At 34.8% G+C, this 23740-nt stretch overlaps 1 protein-coding gene across 2 annotated transcripts in view; it reads right to left on the reverse strand.

Moving 5' to 3' along the window:
• The window catches only part of LOC107091915 (leucine-rich repeat and fibronectin type III domain-containing protein 1-like protein), a 224769-nt gene that overhangs the window by 148621 nt on the left and 52408 nt on the right, over positions 1 to 23740 (reverse strand). The window contains exon 1 of one of the 2 annotated variants that reach the window (XM_015386142.1): positions 1160 to 1213. The exons of the other annotated variant lie outside the window; for it this stretch is intronic. The gene's annotated coding sequence lies outside the window, so the exon portion shown is untranslated. Of the gene's footprint in view, positions 1 to 1159; positions 1214 to 23740 lie in introns of those variants that run through there. 2 annotated transcript variants of the gene reach the window in all.

Genomic DNA, 23740 nt, shown 5'->3' on the forward strand with positions numbered 1-23740 from the left:
TATTTTTACCTACTTAACTCCATATGAAGCACCATATTATATTATGTATATCACAGATGGAACAACACCATCAAGGAAGTCATTGGTAAGCAGGTAATTCTGATTAATTCCAATGTATTAAGTAAACTTGAAAGTGGCGTCCAACTGTCGTACATCCCTGATTTTGCCTAACACAACTTGTGTATTATTTCGTGAATCACCAATCCTACTTTTTGTAGGAAAAGCACTGATGTTTTATAGAAATTTAGACGCTTATAGCTATTCGTATTATCCTTACAGGGGGGACTAAACACTGGCGGCCCAACAGGTTTTAGTCACCAAAAGATGAAACACTCCACTTGTTTTTGACTAGTGCCAGGGGCAATCTCCACATCTATCACAATGAAAAAATCTCTACAACTATACCTTGAGCATAAATAACCATTTAGCTATTATTTGCTGCAAATTCTGCTAGTTGTAGTTTGTTACAAGCTTAGTCTCTACACTAGCGCTAAGAACCTCTCTCTCGCTCGTCTTTCTAGGTCTGTAGGGAAGCAATAAAATGAAATGCTATCATTCTTCCTTGTTCGTTGGTACACCAATATGCTGAGTACGAGCTTATGATGTTCTGTTGGGGAAAAACTGCAATAGCTGCTGGTCGTGTTGTCTGTACACGCAGTTTGTTTTGCTGTCCAAAAAGCAGTAGTCGTGGGAGTAACATGAATGGCTGACGTCAGCTGCACACCCTCTATCGTACAGGACTGAGTTCAGTTTCAGTCAATGCTTGTTTTCACATTGACTTTAACTGGTAATGAGCAAAGACCTGGGTTGGGATATCCCAACTAAGAATAATTACCTTTTTAAATCTATCACAATGTAAAAATAAAATAATTATTTGTTTTTTAAAGTTCAAATAATTAAATGGCTTAAGTATGTTTGGGAAAAACATTCAAAAATAACAATCTGGCATCCCAGGGTATATTTAATCCATGTTATTTGTTGGACAGTAAATGTTGCACAGTACAATTAAAAATCACCAACATCAAATAACTAATGATAATCTACTAAAGATAAGTATATAGAATATAATTTTAAGTGCCTTATTCTTCAGCCTCCACTGGTTCATTCTATCTCCTTTAACAGCCAGGATAGACAAAGGGTAAATTATTCCTCCTCCCACCTTTTTCTCTGTCTTCGTTTTTCTCATTCCTTCCCCACCTCCTTTTTTCCAATGTCTTCCTCCACAGTGCAGTGGTCACTGCTCACTCATTATCTCTTCATCCGTCTCATGGTGACATATGCATCTGCGTCTTTGCAGTGATAATCAGTGGGCTGACAGATCTAAACATTCAAAATGATCCAATCAACCCTTCCTAATAAAACAGCTTCCCGTTCTTTGCACACACACCCAAACACACTGTTGCAGCAACCCATGGTCACTGCGACACACCGTGTACTGTATCCTGTGGTCTATTCCTAAACACTTGACTTCCCCCAGACCTCATTACTGTGCAATTTAATAGGGGCATTTGGTCTTGCACTATTTCATCTCATGGCTGGTGTTTCACCATCTGTCTTCTCACCTCCTGATTTTTAAGCTAGTCCGCTTACACAGCTGCCAGCTTACAAGTTGCCAAATTTAGTTTTCTTTTTTATTTCAGGCCTATATTTGATTAAATGTGAAAAAGATACCAGAAAATGTAAACCCAATCCATGTGAATGATTGTGGAAAATGTGGTTTATTGTTTGGAATTACATAAACTGAAGGATGTTTATTGATTGGTTTTCTTTCACATGTAGGCATGTTTTGTGATCTACCTGCTTGCTGTGGGCTTCTCACAAATGCATCTCATCCTTTTCAGTGTCTCTATTCTGCAAAAAGCCTGTCCCTGTTGCAGTTTCTTCCCCTGGCACACTGTTTCTCTGTGCCCCTTTCAACTTTTGATTAATTCACTAAATGCTTTTAAGCTTAACATGTAGATCACCTTTTATACTTGATGCTTTCACCAAGGCTTTCATTCAAGGTTTGACACGCACACATAATGGGGATTTATATGCAAAATTGTGCATGACAGCATTCACACATGAATGCTTGTGCAACACCTCTAAGGCTGCTACATGGAGTTTTCTGAAATCTCCATTAATTTCCCAGAAAAAGGAACTCAAGCGAACAATGTCTATTCTGTAGACAAACATGTCTGTGGGACGGAGGCCAATAATTTGCTTTTCAATGCATAATGAGGAGGAGATTTTTGTTTGATCTATAATTGATACTCAATTCAGTAAAAGTAGAATAAAACAAACAAAAATAATACATTATTTAGATACCATCAAGTTTTACTCTCCAGTATATACATGTGACAAAGAAAAAACTATTTTACATTAGGAACACTGTTTTTGTTTTACACAGACATTTCAGATCAGGTGAACTGAATTAAGAATTTTAATTTCACTGTATAGATAGATAGATAGATAGATAGATAGATAGATAGATAGATAAGTGTTTATCTTTTTGCAGTAAGGAAGGAGGTAACAAAAGGAGCCTGGATGCTTCTCATTACAGTACATTTAGCATAGCAATCTCCTGAGGTTTCTATCTGGTCGTTAGATACTATTGTGAATCCCACTATTTTTTGCTTGACAGCGCAACCCACTTTACAGAAATAAAAAAAAAACACATCATTGTTTCAGATGTACTATATGTTACACATGCAACACCTTTATAGGTTTTGATTGGTGTAATGGAAAACCTAAGCTGTTATCTATGTTTGTGTAACTTGATATCAGGAAGATTAAAGGCTGTCTAGGTATGGCAAAGCAGTCTGGTCTTTTTTTTGTGTCCGCAATAATATCAGTATTACAAGTTTAAAAAATAGGAGCTAGGGGCTACAACTTGTTATATTCAGATAGAGCTCATGTCGAGCATTTTTGCTAATGTTCTAAACTAAAGTGGTTCAGTTTCAGCACTTTGGAATGTAAGGTGCTTCCCTTTGAAAATCATGAAATTTTATGAATTTTAATGGAAGTGTTTCAGGTGCTTTGTGTGCTGCAGTCCTAGAGTGGCATGTTGCAGAACAGATCACAGGTGGAAAGCTCTAATAGCCAATACTGTCTTTTATTTACTGGTGAATGTCTTTGTGAAATGTGGAAGTGAAATTGATTATAGTGAGCTATAAATTTACTCAATAACCAAAAATAATACAATAGTTTGCTTGGCTAGTAACAGTTTTAAATATCTGCATGCAAAAGTAGCCTATACTTAAAAAAAAAAAGAAGTTAGGAAAACACCTATGTTTAACAATGTGGGGTCACCAGACTTAAAATTCTAGATAGTAAGTAAACACAGCTTGTCACAGCTTCAGAGACTCAGTACAAAAAATGTTTTTTATTCAAATCCACATCAAGCCATAATAGTGTGAAAAAAGAGATTCCTTGTACCAAGTTTGAACAATGAACTCTGCTCTAAAATAACAAAATGGTCATAAAAAGGTTATTTTAATGCAACTTTACCAAGATTTGTGTTCTGTTTGACAGAACCTACCTCATTTCACATACCAAGTTACACATTTCAATTACTGCTATATAAAATTTTATCATCACTTTTTTGAGCTATGATCTCTATTTGCTGCAAATCAGTTAACAGATTCTGAGTCACTCATGTCATGTCAGGTCAGGATTATTTATATAGTCAACTTCATAAGTGTTTAATCCTTATTAGACAAAATCATAATCAGAGAATCAGAGTTTCTATGTAATTTCAAAAACTAGTTTAAATATTTTTAAATGGTACACTATGGCACATTCGAATTTGTACCATAGTGCACAAGGACAAAATGCACCATTTTAGAGCTTTGCACCATATGTTTTTAAATCCTGTACAAGTTAAAAGAAAGAATAACAAGAAACTTCTTAATAGCTCTTTCTGTTCAGTATAAAGCTACCCCCTACTGCGTACTGTTCACTACCCTTGAGGCTTGGCTAAATATCAGAGGAGAGAAGTTTATATTACTTTACAGTCTATTCAAAGGCATCCTGGGAGATACAGTGAGCACAGAATATAAACTCTGAAGAATAAAGGCATAAAATGAAAAGTGCTTCAATGTGTGACCAGCAGAAACCAGTATTATTTAACATAGTCTGGTGGTGACTTCATATTCTCCAGAAAAAGAAAAAAAAATATATCAGCATTTTTTACGGTTAGTGTCGTTGTACTGCAGTAAAATAATATTCTGAAGCTTTCCAAAACACAGGCATGTCTTTCCAAATTAAACTTTTTTATGAAGCACATTTCATACGATTAAAGCCTGACCCCATAACCATCCAATACAGGATATACAGAATTACAATTATACCCACCCCCTTGCAACACAAACACACCTATGCACACACACAATTATTGTGTCACATTGGGGACTTTCCACTGGCATCTTTTCATATCCCATACATTTCTGTGGCCTAACCCAAACCCTTATCAACCCATCCCTAACCCTTAACCTAACCTAAATTCACACATTAGTCCTAAACCTAACCCTGCACCCCAAGAAGGGACATTCTCCTCATAGGGACCAATTGTTAGTCTCCAAACGTATGTATAAGTCCCTAAAATGTTGCATATCTTTCAGAAATTGTCAAACAGATCAACATGACCTTATCTTGAAAGCAAGATGAATTGTCGCTAGAACTGTGAATTCACAAACTCCCAAAAATACATCTTGCCAGAAGCCAATAGATGCATTTTCCTCCATTTCAAAAATGTCTGCAACCAATAAAATGCAGTGACGTGTATGATGTCAGCAGGAGCTGCAGACTTAAGCAAAACAAACATGGCTGCACTAGTGAACGTACTCATAGACTATTAATTCTCTTTAAGCTGGAATACCCTCTATCTATTTTTTGGAAAACGAGCACAAGGAAGCAATTTGTGCCTTTGTGGAAAGATAGGAAACTGCTAGTTGTGAAACAAACAAAAAATGTCATATGTCACAGCTTCTACAGCTACTGTGATTGGATAAAAGCTCGACATGGGAGGCAGTTGCCACTTGGTGATTTACCCAATCAGCTCAAGAATTGTACTGTATGTCTTTCCCTTTTGAGAACACTTCCCATTGGAGCCTTTCCAGATGGATACTGTTCATGATTCATATTGGATTATACCTATCAATCCAGCTTATGCCAGGTTACCTTTGACCATCTTTTGCTGTAAGTGCAACAGCAAGCTGTTTGGGTATATTGTTTATTATGTATTATCGAGAACCCCATTAGTTGGAACCAAGGTGGTTATTAATCTTCCTGGGGCCCAAATGATTAAATACAAATTAGTTCATACCACATTTAAGACAATTAGACATTAACATTTGATATGCACATAATTCATCTGGCATCACATTTAATACATTACACAAACAAGCTTTCATTTAAAAAATCAGATTGTAGTGCTCTTTTAAAAGAAAGCATGATTTTAATTTTTCTAATATCTTTGGGTAATTTATTCCATTCCTGAACTGCTTTATAAACATCCTTGTTTTGTAACAACTTGTCTAAGAACAAATGTATTATTAAATAAAATAAATGTATATGTGCTAAGGATAAATAAGCTATTTACTGAATGAGTCAGGTCTCCCAGTTAATATGACTTTGTTGAAAAAATTATAAGTTAAAACTAAATAAATTATAGTGATCCTTATCTTTCAACATACACCACAATGAAGTATTAAAATGCAGTGCATTTTAAAACTTTTATGAAAAGGAGATCTACACTAAGAGATTAAAACTCTTTAGCAATCTTGAAAATCTGATTTGTTGGCAGCAGACCATATAACCAAAAAGGATTCAAATTATATATTCTAATGAGTCAAAGTTCTGTGTATTTGAGTTGGTAAAGCCACAAACCATAATAAATAGTTCAAAAAAACAGTCAGTCTGAAAAAATAGATTCTAAGATCCCAGAATGCAAAATGTAATAAAACATAATTTTATATTCCACAGCACTTAGGGTAAACACTTTTTCTTTAGTTATTGTTGTAACAAGAATCATGCTTGCATCTTGATAAGACGTACTAACTAAACTGATCACTGTCCTTAATGTTATATTTGTTTATATCTTCAAAATATCTATTTTCTTTTAATAATGCTGTTACCAAACATTATACATAAAGTAGCTGTGGCCTTGCCAAAAAAAGCAAATTAGAGTTGTTCTGGCTGGAAAGTGATGGCAAGTGTTCTATTTGTCTTTAAATGATCCTTTTTTTCTCCTATATTTCATTTAGCAAAACAATTTGGAACATGTGATTTCCTCTAATCTACAGCCATAAAACTGGGAAGAAATATCAATTATTAAAACCCTCCAATGCGAATAGAGAAATGTCTCACTTGCTCTGTAGCAGTAATTTCCAAGTGACATTATTATCAGTAGCAAATCATTGTTGGGCATAGAAATGACAGTGCATGTTACTCTTTCAGGTAGATGACATACTGTACAGATTTATGGTTGCATTCCTGCTAATTTGGGAAGACAGCTTATAGACTACAGTATGCCTCTGTATGGAAACACAGGTGAGATCTTTTTTTCAAATTTTTAATTAATGATCATGAATGCAGTTGGTTGAAATTGGTTTTATCCAAGGGATTTAAGTTTAAAACTGTTCACTTCACAGTAATGAGTTATTTGTGTTAGTCTATCTGATTAAAATTATTGATAATCAACTTTGTAACTGTAACTTTGAAATATATTAAAATACTCGACAATGTAGGTTTGCTTATAGCATAGTATTCCAATTATTTTTATGAAGTGTTTTGTTTTAAAGGGCATTGCAGCTTCCTGGCATTTTGTTCAATGAAGAGGATGCTGCATGGTTGTGCCATTATGTCTTTAGTGCACAAGGAAAAACATAGTGTGCTTTACAGTAACATGATCCTTAACTTATTTACACATTTCTCTACAGACCTCTGTCTCACAGGAGCAACTAATTGTGTTTCACAGTGTCTGTCAGTGTTTGCTTGTGTGTGTGTGTGTGTGTGGGACTCTCACTGGATCTTTGTCAGTCTCCCATTACATAAATCCTGGATATATTCTTATTGTTGAATGTTACCTGCACCCTGGATTGTCTAGCAGTTTTATTCCAGGATTTCAAAGTCTTTTAAAAAGTTTGCTTACAAAAGAGAAGGAGTCTAAGAGTAAAAGGCAAAGCTGTTCCCATAGACTGTGGTAAAACGTCAAAATGTTGCTCACAATGACAAAAAGGTGATACAATAGTTTTCTGTACACAATCCCATGGCACATTAAAGAGTAAAAATACCATTTCTAAGATGATATCTGCCAAGCATTTTTGTAGTGTTCATTTGTCATATTTTCCAGGACGTTATTTTGATTATTATTGCAATACTGGCTACTTTGATTTGTAGTATTTATAGATTTTGTATTGTCCAATATTTCCCCAAATCCTTCAATGATCTGATTGAGTGGCTTGTGATGTGTTGTTTCTTTTAAGATGTATTTGTAAGACCTGAGATTAGTTGAGGGACATTAAACAGTATATTGAGGCATTGTTTCATTGCTCCACTTTTTTTTTTTTTTACAATTCCAGCATCATCTGGTGAAAAAAAAAATAAATGGAAAAATAAAAATCACATGCACCAACACATTTAGAAAAATGTTTTTTCAAATTCAAAATTCAAGCATGCTATTATTCTGAGAGCCCATAGTTGCACTCTTTTATAACTATATTTGCCTATTAACATTTAGAAACACGAGGGCGGCTGATTCAACAAGCGACCAGCCACAGACAGTCGAGTGACCACTTTCAGCAGGAATAGTTCAAGTGTTAGTCATTGAAAGTGGAGTGGTTAGTGGATGGAAATTTAACTAGTCTGCTCGGTGGCGGCATCAAATAACAGACTTACAGTGGCGCCTTTAGCCATAGGGGTTAGGTGGTGCCAAGGCCAACTCATCCATTTAAGAAGGTTTTGTGATAACAGGCAACCAATGCAAAGACCAAAGCAACAACAGATGGCTTGATAATTTAATACTGATCCAGAGCACAGAACAAAAATATTAACATGAGTTGTGCTTAAGTCAGACAAAAACTATCTGTAATTTTGACTTTTGATATAAAAGCTGGAAATGATGCTGACTCGAGTTCCACATTCTCTATCACATGTAACCTGAGGTAAATGTAAGCTGTAATGTAAACCAAAGAGCTTAGCTTTGACAGATAACGTGAATTTTATTTCTGTGAAATGGTTTGTTACATGTATTAGCTAGGGACTTCCAAGAACCATAGACTAGTTTGGGGCTGAGAACAATCTCTTCATGTTATGTTATGCAGGCTTTAGGTTTATAGTAATAAACTGAACTTTGAAACCATTTCGCACCATAGCGGCTTGTTATAGCAAGTGGTAAGACCCTTCACACTAAAGCCTGCTTAGGGGAGTGGCAGCTCCATGATTGGGGGATAGAGCTTGCAACCCTGAGGTTCTGAGTTCAAGCCCCACTCAGACTGCCACTGGGGGTCCCTGAGCAGAGACCCTTAACCCCACACTGCTCCCTGGGCGCCGAACAATGGCAGCCCACTGCTCCCCAAGGGGATGGGTTAAATACAGAGAGTGAATTCCGTTGCTCTGTACTTGTAACAGTGTAATAACAAAAAAGTGCAAAAAACAAAAAAAAAATTTTTAAAGAAAAATTGAACTAACCTATTTTCAACATGTTATTCTGTTGCTGAAAAACAACATTTTCAGTTGTTTAACATAAGCAAAATTTGACTTTTTTGTATTAATCTTTATTTAACATTCCCTAATCTTGTAATTTCATAAAATGTCTTAATTAATGTTTGATGTTCATGCAGTAAACTTTTTTTTTTTTTTGCCGTAACCACTAGGAACTAGCACCAGCTTTGTCAAGTGAAGCAATGAAAACAGCTAGGAGAGAAACCAGAGTATAGGTGTAGGCAGGAGAATTTAAGGAGATATAATTTATAAACAAAACTAGTATCTAAAATTAAAACAACACCAAAAAAAGACTAAATTAGGACAAAAGCCAAAAAAAGAATGTTCCAGATCACCCAAAATAAAACAAAATTTGAAGACATTATGGTCCTTTAAAACATGACACCAACTAAATAATATGAAAGCAGGGAATAAGACGTGATCGCTACTTCTTTACAAAGAATTTACAGTTCTTGAGGACGAAAGAATCTCCTANCATTGATGACTGAAAGACATCTTCTGCTTTCATTTATCTGTTTACTATAGTGTGTTGAATTCATGTTAATGTGTATTTAAAGACATTTTAATTAGTGCAAAAAATTGCAGGAGGGAATATTTAAGAAAGTAATCAACCAACCCTTTCGCGACCCCCATGCAGTACATTTGCGGACCCCCTAGGGGTCGCGGACCCCCTATTGAAGACCTCTGATTTACAGGTTAAGTATTATGCTTTGGTAAGTTTTAGAATAATCCAAAGTAGGGCTCAAATATTTTGTTAAAAAATCTCATTTGAAATAATTTTCAACCAATCTCACAACTGGATTTTTTTTTTTTTTTTACAATTTTCCTTTGCCCTAAGCTAAATACAGCAGATGTTTCAATCAAGAGTTTCGGTTTTGACTTTAAAAGTTTGCTTTTCCCGAGTTCATTATAGTAGGATTTTACTGTAACCTGAAAAAGTTCTTACTTCTACAAACATCCATGGATCTGTGTGCTACCTGCTACTGTACTCTCTCTTCCCTTCAGTGTGGCGGCAATCCCACTTTAAATGTATTCTCACTACCTAAAGGGCTGAAGAGAGAAATTTAATGTTTTACTGTTTCTTGTAATGTGTCTAAAAGTGAATGTGCGATTTGAAAATTGCATTTATTTAATTGTGATTATGTTATAAATGCAAATAATTGCCCAGTCCTTATCCAAAGCAGCTTATTAAAACTATTAAAAGGATGAGTGTTGCAAGCAAGCCATTGCAAGGCAGTATTATAGGTAGCATCTGATTAGAGTGTCTTTACTCCTGAAATTAGAGACCCGGTACTTGACTTAGATGCTTTTTCTCAGGCTTGAAATTCAACTTGGACAAGATCTGTCAATGATTTAAGTGTAGACAAGGATTAGACCCTGAATGAGTTGCAACTGAAGTGGAATTAGACCATCAAACCAAGGACACTTGAGCTGTGCTTGGTCAAAATGATTTGTAAACTTTACTGGTATTAAAAATGCAATTAAATGAAATTTATTCCAGGATTTTGGAGCATTAGATGGAAAGATTTTGCATGATTTTGCAATTTCATTTCAATACTATTTCAACACATAAAATGTGTTGAAATAGTAACAGACCTGTGACCTAATGTCACAGACTTTGAAACTATGTGGCCGGTATACAAATGAGGACACTGAACCTTCTGCCTCTAGCTCTTTCTAGTTCTTTTTTTTTCATTTTGGGTAGAAGTTCTTGCACAGGATTTCTTTAGCATGAAGCACTGGTCTCCTTGTAATTTATTGTTTAGCTAAGATTTGTGATCTTTAAGAAATCATTCAGAAGACAATACATTTTCTTTATTGTTTACTTTGTATTCTCAAATTGGAAAGATCGACATGTTTACCCTAACTAAAACAATGGAATAAATATTTGTAATAAACTGCTATCAAAGGGAAACCAGCAAAAACCTTTTGGGATACTAAACTATCCCTGCTCTAGCTGTTTAACTGCTTGTTACTGCTGTTACCGAGTTTGTTTGTTGATGTGGAGGTACCCATGGTCAACAATGATACCTAAAAGAAAATGTAAATTCTTAAGGCAAATAATTTTTAGCTGTGGAAACTAAATAACCTTTAAGATGTGGTCATGGTACTATACAAGGATGACACAAATGTGGTAATTTCTATGTAGGGTTTATTTTCTTTGGGATGTCAGACACACACATTAAACCTCATTAGATATTTTTTAAGGCTTTTTCTTATTTTTCCCTATTTGATGTTGAATATCTGGCTTCATTCACACTTCATCAAAGACCACTGCTTCCATGTTGTCTCCTTTGTCCCCTGTATTCATCTTGTTTTTCTATCTCTTTTTTTCAGCACCTCTTATCCCACACCCCCTATACCTCCCATTTTATTGTAATACTGACAATTTGTGACAATTTAATACTGCAACCAGTGGCTCCTCAGTGTTGGCAGCCTCAGATATGTTTATGAGACAGAAACACGGAGGGAGAGGGGTCTGCGTGTTGCAGATTACACGTGTGCATGTTTGTGGTGGGATAGGGGTGGGGTGTTTTGTGGTTGTGTTTGGACCAGCATGCTGGGTGGGAATCAAAGGCTGGTCCTTATGCACTGGAACCCCATTTTTTATATTAGAGAGTCAGTTTACAGAAATGGAGTGAATTAATTTTAAGTTAAGATCAAGGTTAGGAATAAGTGGTAATGGTTACGCTAAATGTCAAAAAACAGTAGCTAAAATGAATGCGAGTCAATGTGAAGTCGTAATATGAATAGAAATACAAAATTGTGTGTGTGTGAGTGAGACTGTTGACTGGGTGCCAGCTGGCCTGTGGTGAAGCAAGCTGTCCTAATAAAATGATCCAATGCCTTCTCCAACCAATCTGAATTTGTTCTAAAACTGGCAACACACAGAGGCTAGTAATAAAGATGCTTTTTTTCTATTTGCAAAAACTGAGGAAGATTCTAATTAATCTCAGATTCAAATTAATTTGCCTTAAAAGCTTGAAAAGAGCTGGAACCAACAAGAGAAGCTTTGCTGAGGTAAGTGTAAGAAAATGTCTTATTTCTTGTAAAATAGCTGAATTCTAAGAACCAGATATTACAAAACACCTTGAAAACATGTTGCTAAAGATATAAATGATTTTTCATAATTCTAATAAATCTGTCTTCAAATATGACCAATTGGAATGTGATTTCTTATTAGTAATTTAACTGCAAATCAAACAGGGACATCAAACATGTAATGTTATTGCTTTAGCTACTTGTCACAGATTAAACTATTGATTAACATTTTAACATCATTTTATGTTCTTGTTTGGATTTAATTTTTAATCAAACCTAATAGTCAATTGTTGGATTCAAATCAATAGTCCAAGCAATATATCTCTGTTTTTGAGCCTCTGTGTTAGTAGATGTTCTTATTAGAAGAAATTACATCAGAAGGACAAATAAGACCCTTAAAACATCAATGTGATAATCACAGGAGCTAATCTAATCTTGTGCAACTTTCCTCAGGCCAAGTACTACAATCAATACTTCTCCATAGTCTGATTGCATTGCATAATTGGAAAGATGTCATTTCCTTTCTAATGGCAGCTGTTTTTTAAACCTGTTTAAACCATCCCTATAAAAAAAAAAAATAATAATACATACTTGTAATACCTGTCGTATCTTTTTGATATATTTGAAATAACTAGTGGGATGTATCCGGTATGAACTTTAATAAATATATTTTAAAGGGAAAATTTGTCTTATTGTTAAAAACAATTTGTTCCCAATAAAGTGTCATATCAAGCACATTTAAGATTTAAGCACATCAAGGCTTTCTGAGGGTTGTAGTTTAAGAGAAGCTCTTTTTACATGAGAATGCCAGAAACAACGCAGTCAGCTTCCACATTAAATGTGTTGTAATAGCAAGGGACTCGTGATTAGGCGGACTAATGTCACAGACTTTAAAACCTTATGGTAAGTATACTGATGAGGTTACTGAATCTAACTAGGCATATAAATGCATAAAAATGCTGGCATTAGTCATAATTTTGTAGCAAACAAGGCAATCCTAGGATATAAGACACGGGCAAATGCTCAACACTTCATTTAAAACAGGGAATAAGCAGACTGCTGCGCCCCATTAGAGCTATGATGTGCAACGAATGGAAGATATATAAGAGTAGAGTCTTCTGTCATTTCAGAAGAACTTTTTTTGCATTTTATCTTGTATTGCCAAAGCATCCAAAACATTTTTTTTTTTACCAATGTTGTTATTTAGTCTGCTGCTGATGTACCGCATTCACAGATCTAGTCAGTGGTTTGTGTTTAAAGCTTTGCTAAACTGCTTAATAGCCTAAGCCTCAATCTCAGGATGGCAAACAACTGATTTACTCTGAACACCACCGTAGTGGAGGCCACACCTGGCCCAGGGAAATAAGTCAGACAGCGAGCACATCCTAGGATGCCAGAGATATATCATTAGTAAGACAACCAAGCTGTCAGGTCTCCTGCTGAGCCTACACAACTACTCCTGTATATGTGTGTGTCTGTGTGTGTTTTAGAAAATGAATACAGGTGCGTTTAAGGGATTAAACAGATCTACAGACAAGTCGTGGTCCACTCTGCTCAGCAGAGAGACAGCATCAGTATGCTGGTTCAATAATAGATGGGCTTTACATGACACAGTCACGAAGCAACCCTCTTTTTAGCACTCTGGAACTGTGATGCACGCATCGTGCCATGTGTGTGACATGTTCAATAACTCCCACTGAAAATCCTTCATAAATTGATTCATTCATCATCTCTGTAAATATAAAAAGCTTGTTGTATTTTTTTTTTATCTTAGAAGGACAAAAACAATCTCAAAACTACCTTGACCTTAAAATGTGATGTAAAATATGTGGCATTTAAAGCTTGACCTCCCAGCTTATCACAACCAAAATCGCCATCCCAGTTTTCAGCAATATTCTGAGTTTATTACAGCCTACTGATAAAATATGAACTGCTTATAGTCTTTGAAAATAACTTAACTGACCTATCTATCTAGACATACTGCAATTACATGGCAGTGTTTATATATATATATATATATATATATATATATATATATATATATATATAAATGTCTATTCAAATATGTGAAGCTGTAAATATAACCTTTTTTAAAACTGAAATATTGGATGTTATTTCAATGAACCTGGAAATGGAAAATGGACTGAATTTATATAACCTTCTTCTAGACATCTGATGACCCAAATTGCTTTATGCTATATTGCAACATTCACCCAGGTACATTAACTGAGCCACAGGCATAGAACAATACACAGATCAGTAGGCAACAGAGGTTAAGTGCTTAACTCAGAGGTATTTCTAAAAAATGCAAGGTATTCATCCAAAAAGCTGAAAAATAGGGCTGCAACTAAGGATTATTCTGCAAATTGAATAATCTGTCGATTATTTTTTGATTAATAATCGGATAGCAAAAGGTTCCTTAAAGAAGATTTTTTACGGAATTAAATCAGGTGAAACTAAAACTTTTCCACTTGAGGAGTTCTGAATAGAGTATATTGACAGAAGACAAAGTTTTTTAATCTTAAATTCAAAACATTTACATTGCATTTTCTTTTTTTTTTTTCTTTACAGCTTGGTATAATTACTGCTCCCAGTGGGTTTCTCTGTCAGCGTAAGAGTCTCTACACTCCAGTTAACGATTAATCGATTAATAAATTAGTTGACGATTATTTCAATCGATTAATCATGATTAATCTGATTAATTGTTTTAGCCCTACTGAAAACATTTAAAAAAATCATATTTCAGTTTTTTTTTCCTAATCCTGATAGGTTTAACCTAAGTACACACATTCATGATTTGAAATCAAGCTAAACTGTTTGCTACTCGCCATCTTGATTTGGGGTATTCACAGTAAGCCAGGTTGAGTAAAACCTGAAGATTGTAATTAACTGTGAGCTGGTTCATAAAACTCAGCAGCTGAGGAGAAGCTATGAATGTTGATGTTTGGTAATAGAACACAATTTTTGGTAAGCCAAATGCACCGTATCATACTATCAAATTTTGGTTTAGGTGTCTTTGTTGGATTGTTTGATTTGTTCTTTTTTTGCCCTTAGTATTGTTCAGAATCTGCTGTTTGAACGTTTTCCTTGTAAAAAAACAAACTAAGAAAATAAACCAGCTTGGACCCACACCTTTAAAATGTCCCATTTTCATCACTGCAGTATGCTGTGACACATAGACCACATACAGAACTAATTATTTTCCAGCTGCTTGAAATAATCAAGTTTTGTTAGAATCACACAGAATACAATGAGTAAAAACTCTTTTCCCCTTCTTGTCTTTCTGGCTATTTTCTCTCATTTGTCCTTTGCTGCTCTCTTCCTCCTACTCTCTGTCACCCACACAAGGACCATTAAATTTATTCAGAGAAAATACCAAGTAATATTATTTTAATCTGCAACAACAGTTGCAAATGACTTATCGACATTCAATTCTTTTCTCATTACCAAAAAAATGTTTGTAATTCATGGCCAGAACCATTTTGCCCGTTGGACCTAAAATATGTTATCTATATTGCAATATTGCAAATCTATCATCTGACTCTCAACTCCTTATTCCTGCCACTATATTAAGTATGTAAGTTATGTAAGCAAAGATCTCTGAAAATTGATGATAGCTAATGTAGAGAGAAACAGAGATAAATACATTTAGACCTTATATTTTATTGAAAAATATGAAGCTGATTGTTTGCCCTGCTAAAACTCCCGGCAGGCAGAGCCCCCAAGTAGGACAAATTCCAGACTCTGGAAAACTGGTGCAATGCAGAGACAGCAAAAAATAAAGGTGAGAGCATTCATCTGAGTGATGCTTATAGGGCAAAAGAAGAGAAGAACTTTCCTTTATATATTTTGAGGTTGAGGAAATGTCCATGGTACAGTAAATATGCATGTATTTGATTTCTCAAAGTAATGTTAGACATAATAGAGAGCATTCTGTATGTGAAAGATCTAATCTCAATCTATGTATTTTAATGTAAACAATTATCTGAATGATCACCTAATTCTATAAAATAACTCACAAAACAGTGACCTTCTTCATAGTTGACATTCTTAACTCCATACAGAACATCTTAGACCACAGTTTGTAATGGCTATCTTCATACATTTGCTATTCTGTGATGAAAAAAAAGACAATTATTTAAAGGTGTTACTTTTTGAAAACAAGAGCCATTCCTAGGGAACGGTGATTATGATACTATCATTACCCAAAAAGGTTTGCCGTGTATGTAAATAAAATGGTTGTACTTGGACAAACATGCAGTATGGAAATGTAATAAGCGGATGAGCATTTTATGGTACTAACCGGGAAACTGTTATGAGTGGCAACTCTGTTTAAGTTCAGCTTAGTTTATTTGAAACAGGTCAATAAACAAACAGATAAAAGAATGACTAATAGAGTAAGAGAAGAGGAAAAATAGTAAATAAAGTAATGCATATGTGCATACACATATATGCAACAGCAAATATAAGCAATGACTTTGCCACTGCTCATCTGTTTGAAAAGTAATAGGAAGAAGTGAAAATCATACCTATTATCTACGATAAACGAAGTATTGGTGTTTTAGATTAATGGATAAATAAAACCCTTTTCATGGGATCATGTGATTGTTTTGTTACAGAACTGGATACAAACTAATTTCTTGTCACATGCAAAGAAAGTTTATCAAAAAATGTCTTCTCATGAATATTACAAACAGCGTGTTTTTATTAAAATAGGGGGAAACTGAATAAATTATGGAATTAATCATTTAAATGCCAAAGTTGAGAAAAAGATATTAACTTTTTTTGCATTTACTCTGTATGATTCTGTCCTTTTCTGAAAAAACTCATTGGGCGGTGTTGAATTACGAAGTCCAAATGTCCTTGTAGGTGATATTTCAGGCTTCACATTATCCTTGAACCGGGAAATAGATTCCTCAACATCTATATATACAACAGCTAGGCAAAACCTGACACTGGTATCCATTTGTTCTACATAAAAACTATTTTTTTAATGTTCTGGACAAAGTTTTTGGGAGAATGCCAAAGATAATGCTCAAGGGTTATTTAAAAAAAACAACAACTCTAATTTACCTTTTGCTGAACAGATAGTTAAAAAAGAGGTATTTGTATGTACAAACTGTGTAAAATTAGTTGATTGTGGCAGATAACCTCATATGATCTTCTGTTAAGTGGGTAAATAATATCCCACGTGGCATTTACAAAGACACAAGCAGACGTACGTATGCCCCACATAAACAAACCCCAAGAGCACATTACCCACATCACCCACCCCTTCCACTTGCACCCACAAACTCTTTCACAACCCTATTCAGCATGCAACATGAGTGACTTCCTCTGCTCAAAGAAACTCACAGCTTTTATTTTAAATCCAAGGGCTGAGTCTGCAAAAAGGGTGAATTTTAGTTTTTCTTTTTGCTTAAAATGAGCTTCATCCATGCATTGCACTCTAGTTTAATCAGTCTAAAAATATGGCTATATAGTAATTTCTTCAATTATTTCTCTTTCACTCTGTTCTGATGTTTAATTGTCTAATACAGCAATGCAATTAAAAGGCACAATTAGTTTCTTTTTACATTATGAGCAAAAGTATAATGCATTTTGGGTTAATGATCAAGATAAGAGACAGACATTTTCAACACATAACACAGAATTAAAAGGTGTATTTATACAGTAACCAAACGTTTGCAAGATAAAATTCCTTCTCCAGAATGTTTTTTGTGCTTGTTTACTTTTTTCACAACACATATGAACAAATAAAACATTTACAGTTTACCATCATGCAGAGTTATGTATTTGTTAAGTATTTACTTTGCAGTTCCGTATGTTTTTTTGCAGATTCAATTTTGCATATTCATTCCTTCGACAAGCTCATTTATCGTCCTCAAATCCCAGTTTTGCTGATCAGCTTCCGCTGGATATTGATTACTGCTAAAACAGCACAGTGCTCATCACATGCCCTGTGGGATCATTCCCAAGCCGCCTGTTTGTAACTCTTCATATTGGTTTCCTTTTTACTGCTTTTTCCTTGTGAACTCGTTTACTGTTTAAGCTTCTTTTTAATGTATAATGATTCCTATCCATTCCAAAGAAATACTTAAAACAATGACGCAGTTGGAAAATCTGTTTCTCCAGGGTTTAAACCTTCAAACCTTCAAATCCTTAAACAGCACAATGCTGTTGCTCACCAATTACTCAGTAGTATTACCATTTCTTTCCAAGTTTGTAGTCAGTTTCTGTTTGTTTATTGCTACCATGTGTAATGTTTTTTACATTATGACTGGTGAGGAATTTATGAAAGGCGCTATTATAGCTACAGTAAGTATTGTTCAGAGGCCCTAATGGGACAGCACAGCTATTTCACAATAATTCACATAAGCAATAAGAGACGCTGCAGGGATATATTGTAGATATGTAATTCTAAACAAGGAGAATAAATCAAATTCTGAACAAAAGAACTCAAACATCTTGACCAAGCAATACTGTCAAATCAGTCAAACTATTGTTAAATGTGTTTCAGCCCTCAAAGAAAAAAAATGCTACATAGAAGCTAATATTATTTTTTTTATTTTACTGTGAATCATTGCTTGACTGGATGAAATTTACCCTGCCAGCAAACAAAGGTATGCAATCTCTTGAAGATGAAAGGCATTATGTCACTGATTGCATTTTACAAAATGAAGCATTGTATTGTTAATGTCTCCTATATGCGTCTATTAGTGTTTTATTCACCGAGGTTTTCACTGGGGTGTATTTGTTTTAAGAAATTTTAAAATGTTGCCTCTAGCCTCTCAAACATATGATCACAAGTGAACGGGGTTGAATTATAGTGATAAACACAAACAGGCAATGTCCCATTTATTACTATTTATAATTATGACTTTCAGTGCAACATATCAGCATGTGCAATACCAACGGGATCAGTGTAATATTAGTGAAATCAGTGCAATATCAGTAAGAGCAGCAGAATACAACTAACGTTTTTTTTTTTTTTTTGTTTCTTTCAAACAAAAAGTAATTGACTTTTTGTTTGCCTGTACGGAATGTTATGGAGTCTTTATCTGTCTGTTTAATGTGTTTTAAATATCTTACTTGTCAGTGACAACAGCCAGCCAGGAAGACTGCTGATGGAAATTAGCCTAAGGCTATAATCTGGCATATTTACATTGTCTAATGTTTATTAATATCCATTGACCACATTTTTTTTTTCAGCAAACAATAACAATTAGTTTAATAAAAATAAATAAAAAATACACATCAAAGTGCTACTTGACTAGGCCTTAAACTCTTCCATTTGACACGGCTTACAACTGGAGTGGGCTAGGCTATCCTAAGCCTTCTTTATATTTATGTTGCTGGAGAATATAGACACCTTTTGATCATTTCGCTTTATTCAAACTTATCAGGGGAGTGGCTGCCTTGTGGTTAAGGCATTGCGCTTGGAATCCACAGTTTCGGAGTTCAATCCCCACTCCCACAGACTGCCACTCTGAGTCCCTGAGCAAGACCCTTAACCCCACACTAGTCCCACTGCTCCCAATGGGATGGGTTAGTGAATTTTTGTTGCTCTGTACCTGTAACAGTGTAAGGACACTAAAAAGCTGGAAAAATAAAATATTCAACATTTCTTTTCTGTTGAACATCTACAGTAACTTTATTTTCTCTCTGCCTCTTCTGATCAAAATAGCTTCATCTGGCCTGGCACTTTGTTTAGTTGTGACATCATAATGGATGGATCAATCATCCAGGCTGTTCTTATTAATATACTTTGTAGATGATAGGGTTGTACCTGTTTTGAAGTGTTTAGTCCTGTTTCACTACTAGATAAAGCAATTGGTTCAGCTTTTACCAACTCTAAGTGCTTTATTTCCTTCCTTTTGACATGAAAACCATCTCAGAGCCACCTCTGGAGCTAGTTTACTTTTTCTAACATATAAAAGTTCAGTGTATATATTTTCCTTTTGTGTGTATCTCTGCTTCTGCCTCCTTGAACGCCCAGTCGTCCTCAGCAAATGGCCGTTCAAACTGAGCCTGGCTCTGCTGGAGGTTTTTTCCTGTTAAAAGGGAGCATATCATCTCCACTGTTGCTGCATGCATGCTTAGTGTGAGGGATTGCTGCAGGTAAACAACAACACAATGCAAGAGAATACCTAAGAATCTAGGAGGAGCAAATCCTTGAAAGTCAATGACTCAATGCAATAATTTTATTTTATTTTGTCTGTAAAGTACCTTGAGATGATGCGTGTCCATTGGTGCTATGTAAGTAGACTGAAATTAATCGGAAAATTGATTAATTGAATTTCCCTAATTTTATTTTTTTAAGACAGTTTAAATCCTGCTAGGACTGAAAGCGATGTTGCATCATCCACAAAAACTGCTAAGAATGACATCACTCAGAGACACTTATCGTGGGTCCACTCAGATCAGTACAATCCCCACTATCTTACCATAATGCTTAAATACTCTGCTATCACTTTCCAGCAGTAGAAAAATATCTATGTATCACTGTATGATGTTTGAAGTCACTCAAATTCTATTCTATACTAATCTCAATTGTGATTTTCTGGAAGTTGTCAGGTGATCAGGTCTTAAGGGAAAATGCAGCTGTCGCCGCCCTAATTCACCAAATCATTAATAAGACAGTTTTACCTGACAAAATGACCATCAGACTATGTTACACTATATCATTGTATGTAATTTGCATGACTGCTGCATTTGCATGTTACATAGCCAGGTGAGGTGATAACAGAATAATGTGTAATCAATTAATTGCAAACCTGATCCTTTACTTCACTTCAAAGGAATATCATTTCATTTGTAAGTAAGTAAATCTCACAATGCTTAACTTTGTCCTCGCTTTTTGTGAGCTCTTGAGTTTAGATTTAGTATAGAAAGTAAAGAATAAATCATTAAATTATCTTCACCATTTGTTTTAGGTGAAACAAACAGATGACATTTATTTTTGGGTAAGGATTGTCAATCATACTTTTACTCAAACATACAGGGCTTAATTTGTTGCAGCTCAAATGCTCCTGTCTGCTTTGTATCATTTTAATGCCATCTGTGTTGTATTTCCTCAGGAAATGTTTCCTTTTATTAAATGAAAATTATTTAGAAGCAATGTCAGATAATATTAATCATGCCTGTTATTATAATGTCTAAGAACAAAAACAAATATGATTAGAGTTCATCATCAATGTAATTATCATCAATTAATATTTAAAAAAATTGAAATATGTTGTAGAAAAACATGAATATTGGTATTTTTGCTAAAGAAGACCATAGAATAGGACTGATGCACATGAGTAATTTAAAAAATGTGTTTTTTAAAACATCCAGGTCACTTATGATTACATTATGTTTATACGCTAATGTCAGCGCTTTAACTTTTCTGGAAACAAAGCTTTAAAAAAATTATTTTAATCTCTGTGAAATCCTTAAATGGATTGGAAATAGTTAATTTGTCATTAAAAGGAAATCAGTTTGTCTCATCAAAGCTCATCTACATATCCCAAAATGTTTTCCTATATTTTTAAATCAAATTCCTCTTCATCCCGTAAAGGTTTCCTTCACTCTTGCTATTTTCAATTCCTCTCTCTTTCCGGATGTTCCATCTCTCAGCTGAGTGCGTTGACTGTCTCGTCCATCAGAGCACCTCATCCCCAGAGTGCTGCTTTTTTCATATCTATGATGCCTCTTACTACTTCTCTGTGTGTTTTCTTCCATCTTTTGCCTCTCTGTCTCTGCAAACGTACTATAGCTCTTCCTGCCGGCGATGGTTTCCAACTTAAATATACATATATGCTATGGAAATGTAGCATAAACAAAAGATTGGTGAGACTAACTCAACTAAGAGTAAATGAAATAAAAATATAATCTGTAGTGAAGAATACAGACAGGAGAAAAGTCAATGATGTGAGGATGAAGATAAAATGAGGGGTAATGTGAAAAGAGGAGGAATGTTTTGAATGAGTATGTGGAGATGGATGAAAGTTGTGTTTTCCAGGTGTGTAGCTGTGAGTAAACACCTGTCAGCGTCAGGTGGATGAAATCTTGTGTGAGTTTGTGTGTATGTGGGTGTGTGTATTTACAGAGGTTTATGACAGTTGTACAGTATCTGTCATCTGATCCAGTAAATCTTTCAATTCCTCTAAGACAAGCTGTCACCACCTCTGTACATAAGTTCTCTCACAAACACCCTCTCACACAAGCTTTGTGATCCCTGTAAGCAGAGACCATGTGCACAGGGACAACTAAATTCAAATTTAATCTGACAAGAATTACAAATGATGGTGACGCTTCCTGGTTCTACAAACAGAATAAAATTATATTAGACATTTTAGAAAATTCAAGTTTGTTTGTGATTTACAAGACAATGAAATTAAGTGTACGCCTGGGTGTGCCCTGCAGATTTAGATATCACTAAAATCAGGCTTAGAAATTCAGCTTTCCTGTTCACATGGTCCACTGGGACTCTGCGGGAAACCGTAAACCCCCTAAAAATATCATCCAGCCTCCTTATGTGAGTGGGTGTGGTTAAGTGCATCAAACGTCCCTGCACCTGGGTCCCTTGCTCTCTAATGGTAGCTGAAGCTGGCACTGATCCTTTCAGAATGCAAAAACAGGGTCAGTTTGCATTCTGAGGGATGAAAGAGATAAGAGACCAAGAGTCATGAACTCATCCTAAGTAGCTTAAGAAAAAGCTTAGTAAGCGTATCTGTAATCTATATAGAATCATTTGGGTTTTGTTCTTTGCTTTTTATTTTTTATTTACGGTGATTATAATTTAAATGCTTTTATCTCATTCTTTAAATGATTTCAGTCTAGTTATGCGGGTGTGAAGAAAATGGATCAAAAATCCAAATTGGTAGTATACATACTAAGGCATTAAACTAGCATTTTCTGATAGGGATCAATATGTTAGGGATACGTTTTACAGCCATAGCTTTTCCTGGATTTATGTAAGGCTCCTGAATAATTTGTTTGTCCTTTTTATGTAAGGAGGCATATGTTACTAAAAACACACAAATATGTATTATTATGATCTTCAGAAAAGCATTTTAGTCAAGGAAATAAGCCAATATTATTTTGAACATTAAGGTGGTTAAGTGTGTAGATTTTTTTAGACTGCATCTTGCACAACCTGATGCAAATGTGATCTACAGTATGCTAGTGATGGCTGCCAACAGATGATCCAGTGTCCTAACATCATTGTGTAGTTAGTTATTTATAAAATACTTTTTTATTTTATTTTATAGGATTTTTTTTGTGAGTAGATAAAGAATAAAAACATCAGATTAGACTTTAAGTCAATTTAACATCTATGACAAAATAAAATCTTGTTGATGTTAGTCTGCACATGGGTAGGAACGTTGTTATTTCCTGATTGGCCTTGGTTCTCTTTAACAAAGAAATACAGAGCATATTTTTCATTTGCCAAGTTTCCAATTCAAGGACTCTCATCTTGTCTCTAGGATACCACACAGCTAACAAGGTGATTTCTCTCTGTTTAATGTTCTTCTCTTTATAAAGCTGTTATAAAAACATGAATAGGTAAGGTTAGGCTTTATGGACTGCTTAACTCCTTAGCTCCTCCATGAATGTGGTTTTCTTCTTTAAAATGCAGGGGGTACTTTTCCTCTATTACTTTTTTTCCCTCTATTTAATTTCCTCTATTACTTATACCAAGACAGGTTCCTATTCAGCTTCTGCCACCATAAAAAATAAAATAAAACTTTTTTTTTTTTTTTTTTTTCGAAGCAAATACATTTTCTGGGTTTTCTTTTCTTTGTTTTTTTGAGGGGATCACTTAAAAAGCAACTATTTACTTGGATAAAGCAAAACCTTATTGGAAAGGTATTTAAAGGACTAAGATGTAATTTGGTTTATGACAGAGATGCAACAAGCATCAGTTTCTGCATTTGTACGCAGAAAAAAAATATATATATACACATATATATATACACACACACATATATATATATATATATATATA

This window comes from Cyprinodon variegatus, unplaced genomic scaffold (genome assembly GCF_000732505.1).
Source record: "Cyprinodon variegatus isolate N-32 unplaced genomic scaffold, C_variegatus-1.0 Scaffold357, whole genome shotgun sequence".
NCBI classification, from domain to species: domain Eukaryota; kingdom Metazoa; phylum Chordata; class Actinopteri; order Cyprinodontiformes; family Cyprinodontidae; genus Cyprinodon; species Cyprinodon variegatus.